We start from the raw sequence: 5,096 nt of genomic DNA, 5'->3' as shown, positions 1-5,096 counted from the left end.
CTTTGGTTTCTGTTGTCTCATTTTACATGGTTTGTGATTAATATTTTATTCACTTGATGGACTGTAGGTTTTTGTGGATATGGGATGTAATGATAGCAGACATGAGGCTACCGTGCAAGAATGTAAATTTTAAAAAGAGCTATTTGGCATTCAAATGTCACCATTTTGTGTCTGTCCATTAGGGATACAATTACAGTGCCTTTGACCTCTGAAAGCAGGTTCTTGTCTTCAGTTCCTTGAGATGCTGTGGGAGCCACTGGAGGGCACTGGTTGGCAAGTGACTGATTCTGCCTGCTCTGCAGTTACTTTTCTTCTCATTTATTTCTGAATTTCCTGAGGTTCCTGTGTGGTTGCAGCTGTCCTACACTGTGTTCCTTGCGTTTGGATATGGTTATAGTTGAGCACCAGGTGCATGTGTTGTAGATCCACTGGAACTGAGAGAAGGAGCTTGCTATAAAATGCCCAACACCTCTGCCCACAGCCCTGGCTTGCCTGTCGTCATCTAAGACCCTCCTAGTACAGGGCAACAGCCACTACCTCAGCTCTTGGACAATATGGTGGTCTGTGAGATCTTGGGTTCCTGTATTGTGTATCCAGCAATGTTTGTTTCTGTTGTGTGTTGGAGTTGAAAGACCTTGGGAAATAAGAAGAGTATATTGTGCTCAGTTTTGTCAGTTTGTACGTCAGTGAAAGGGGTGAGAGGTGTCACAAGTGTTTAACGAGGGAAAGGAAGGTCTGCTACTTAGTGTGGGGCACCATACTGTAAAAGAAGTATGGGGTTTTTGGTGAACAGAATAATGCACTGTCTACTGAAAGCCTCGAAGCATTTCATAAAATGAGAGCAATGTCCTAGTTCCTCATTTACACATACAGATACTGAGACAAGTGTAAAGGTGGTTGCCCAGCAAATCTGTGACTGAATGCATTTTATTCCTAATTTTAAAACAGAGTTTCAGCCATTAGGTCATTTCATGAAATCAACTAGTAGAATAAATATGTAGGTATCACAAACATACCATCCAAAAGGGCTTTAATTCTAATTAGTCTCAGTCAACAGGAAAGTAAAAACCATCACAAGAGAATTAGGATGGATACCTTTGTTTCATATTATCTTCTGAAGAGGTGGTGCTTTCTCACGAAATCAATGAGTACGGGCTGGGTGTCTCTCATCCTCTGACTGTAAATAGCAGCCAGGCTGTACAAGAAACATGACAGACAAGGATTCAATTTCCAATGGCCTGTGCTGATGATTCTTCATAATGTTCCCAACCTGGACTTCATTGTAAGGCTGAAGTCGTATGAATGAAGTACACAGATTTCACAGCGGCTGGTTAATGCTAAAATAAAATGCTGTCCTGGGACACATGGAACTTTATAGTACTAGAAAGTGTAAAACTATTTATCTTCTGCCTCTCTCCTGGCCACGTGGAGTTTTCTCCTGTGATTTGTCATGAGCTGCTAGGAATCTGAGCACTAAAAGGTAACATTTCTATTTTGAATAATGGATGAGAAGATTATCTGCCTTCAATCCCAGCATGTGCAAAGGAGAGGTGTTTGGCATTCAGGTTAAATGAAACTTGGTTCTCTTCTAGGTCTCTTCTAACTTGATTTTAGATCCCTGCCAATATGCTTTGGGTAGAGGATTTCAGATACTCTTGATCTGTCAGTCTAGTTCTGCTCTTATTGAAAGCAATTGGAGAACTGGATTTTAAGAAGAGAACAGTAGGGTGATGGCCAGCAGGATGGTATCTCTGTCGGAGTTCCCCATATCTAAACTGGATTTAGCTATTATTGTATTTACCTGTTACCTACAGTATCTGTTTCAGAGAGATTTAATGAAGGGTAATTGTAGGGACATTGGGAACCATATGTTGATTATTTCTGTAAGTTACTAGGAACAGCATGAATTACTGATTTTAAATGTATGTTCTTCCTGTAACTTGTGCTGAAGGAATCAGTGAATGATAAATAAAGTACTGCTCTGACCTGTGAGCAGTCTTGATTGTTTAGGTAAGGGTAGCTGCCAAAGTCTTCTCAGTATAATTCACATTGCTCTCTTGTGATGTTAGTGCTGCTGCCTGTTGTTGCTACACTGTGTGTTTCCTTTTCTCAGCTGGATGACAGTCATTTAGTGTCTTTTACCCTACATCTTTTCTTCATGTCTGTTCCAGCTTCCTTCTCCTTCTTCCTTCCAGCTTCCAGCACCTGTATGTGCTGTTCTTTAGTGAACCTTAAGAAGGGTTTTTCATATCAGAAGGTGGGTGTGTGTACATGCACACACATGCTGCCTTTTCTTTTTTGAATGATTGTGTGCACAAATAAGCCTTGTAAGGGGCTGGGAATTTTGCACAGGATTTTAGCGAGGCCACCAAGAAGATTGATGTTCAGCTGCCTTTGTGTGAGCTAATGCCTATCTATCCATTTAAAGCTGTTTGGCTGTGAAGCTAGTGCATAGATTTCTTCCAGACTGTCCTCATTGTCTGGGAAGGCAGTAAGTCAGCTTGGCATAATCAAAAACATTGCTAGTATTTTAGGGGAACAGTATCATATCCATGCTACTGGTTATTGAAACTCTGAAATGTCACATTTGTAAAAAATAGTGCTTATTTTGTGTTCAGGTGAAAATAATAGTGACATTAATTGAACTAGTTTGCCATTTCTTTCTCCAAATTTAGAATCATTATAAACTCCATTCTTGTCATAGGAACACACTTCAGCTCTCAGTGTGATAGATTCTTTCTGTATGGTTTCTGTTTTTGAGGACTTAGTGAATACCTTTCAGTTTGATGATTACTGAGCACAGGCATGTGGTAGGCTCAGAAAGTACAGCATTGAGGATTTTTAGCTTGCTTTTTAGCTTTTTGAAGGCTGGAGAGAACTGGAAAGCAAGCCAAATCTGTTAGCAAGCACTGGCTGGGTTTCTGATCTACGTCATTTTTAAATAGTAGTATTTAAAATGCAAACGTCAAACACAAGCACTTGCATCTCAGCTCCTCAGTAACTGAACCTTTTTTTTTTTTAACATGCTATTCTTTTTTTGTGGTACCTACTCCCTGTATTGTTGGATCAAGAGATAAACCAATATGTATTGCAAAAATACAAGATTTTGAAGTCTCTAAATACTTAAAAGCAAAGTGAGCTCAAAGCAAGCTGCTCTGTACTGTGATAGCTGAGCAGAGCCAGCCGTGGCTGTGCTTGTGCTTTGAGTCAAAGCCAGGTTTTGTACAAGTGTTTTTAGTGGTGTATTTAAACCCAATTTAGAGATTTTTCTAATTTCAACTTACTGTGCAGATTTGCAATGGAATGTGACAGAGATGCTTCGGGTGTTTTGTTGTTACTGGGCTTTCTTTATTTAATATAGACATAATTGTCATCATTTTCTCCAAACTTCAAGTTAGGTGGTAATTGCAGTAGCACTTAGGCCAGTCTTCCCTTGTCTGTATTTTGTGTTTATCTGCATTTTTTTCAGGCTGTAGGCTACTGTAGATAAGGAATACCTTTCATTACTCCCAGAGCTTTAGTCAGCATGGAAGAAAATGCTGAGCATACTGCCATGTGCATTTAGCCTTGTCTTGCGTCTGTTGGCCACTAGAGAGGTTAAGTGGAATAAGATCTTCCAAACTTTCATACTGTTTGGTTTCATCCCTATGCCACTCGTATCTTTATTCACATATTGACTGTTTATAAAAGGAAAAGCTCGAGTTTTTTCTTAGTGGTGTTCCCTGGTGCAGTTGCTCAGGCTGCCTTAAGTCTCTAGAATACATGATCACAGCAAGATGTCGATAGTTAGCAGTGATCTTCATTAAACTTTATAACAAAAGCTGCTTATGTTGATTCTAATGTATTCCCACTCTAGAGCTGTAGTATCCTACACTTAGGTGTAGTGCACTTAGTTCTCATGCTCACTGAAATAATATTTTCTCCCTCAGAAATTTCGTCTCCAGCTTATCCGTGACTATACATTATTCAAAGATATATTCTAGAACTCGTAAGTCAGCTGCTTGCAATCATTTGGCAGAGGAACGTGCAGTTACCAGGTATCACAATTCCTAGGTGTGGCTTTTCTTCCAAAATACAGCGTGGTTTCCTTGACAGTGCTGGGCAGCAGAGGTGTTCCCTAGCAGGCACAATTAGCTTTCTGAAAGCAATCAGATTGGAAATGAGAGAAGAGAGTGGAATGGGGTTAGACTGCAAACCATACAGGTAAATTGTTTTAAGTGTAACTTGCCTATACTTTATGTGGGGAAGAGAGGGAACAGAATGCAAAGTATTGCACTTGCTGGAACTTAAGGAGCCAGTCAGTTTTAACCAGTGCAAGAGCTGGTAATGCAAGAATATGCACTAAAACACAGGAGGAGTGAAGACAAAGCTGTTGAGAGTTGATTGCAGCCCCTTTTGGCCTGTCATTCTCAGAGAACTTAGCAGTTGCTCAAGCAGAGGAGAGATTTCACAAGCACCCTTGGTATTATCAAAATGCATCAAGATACAACTACTGCTGTTTAAATTCCCCTTCCATTCCATGTATCACTTCTCCAAGCAAGAGATGGAAAACTTCCAAGATGAGAAAAATATGCTGTTCATGCATTCTAGACATCTTATACAGAAGAAATATGCACTTTACTCACTTTGCTGTGGGATCATGAGAGTTCAGAAAAATGCCATGATAGTCATGAGAAAGGCTGGCCAGAGAAATAGCTGCAACCTCCTTGGGGCTGCATATATTGCACTTAACAAGTGAGAAATAGTCAGAAGTGTTGGTTACCTCTTCATCAGTTTGTCATTTTTCTCAGGGCTAAGATAAACAGGATTAGGTCTGACTAAGTAACAAAGTAAGCAAATCTCCTCAAAAAGTTCTTCCTGAAATTCCAAGGGAATTATCTTCCTTCTCTCTTGCAATTGCAGTTTCAGAGCTAGAAGTGGGAGCCCTAGGTAATAGCAAGGTAGCCATAACTTTGTCTGTTAGGGTTTTTATGTGATCTTAAAACCAAATAATACTGCCAGCAGCTGTGCCCTGGTGTTACCAAAGGTTGAGATTAAATTAAAGCAATTGAGCAAGAGCACTCCAAAGACACTCCTGACTCCAGATGTGTTTTTAT

The sequence above is a fragment of the Pseudopipra pipra genome, chromosome 1 (genome assembly GCF_036250125.1).
Source record: "Pseudopipra pipra isolate bDixPip1 chromosome 1, bDixPip1.hap1, whole genome shotgun sequence".
Lineage (NCBI taxonomy): Eukaryota > Metazoa > Chordata > Aves > Passeriformes > Pipridae > Pseudopipra > Pseudopipra pipra.
This window is presented reverse-complemented; position numbering follows the sequence as displayed.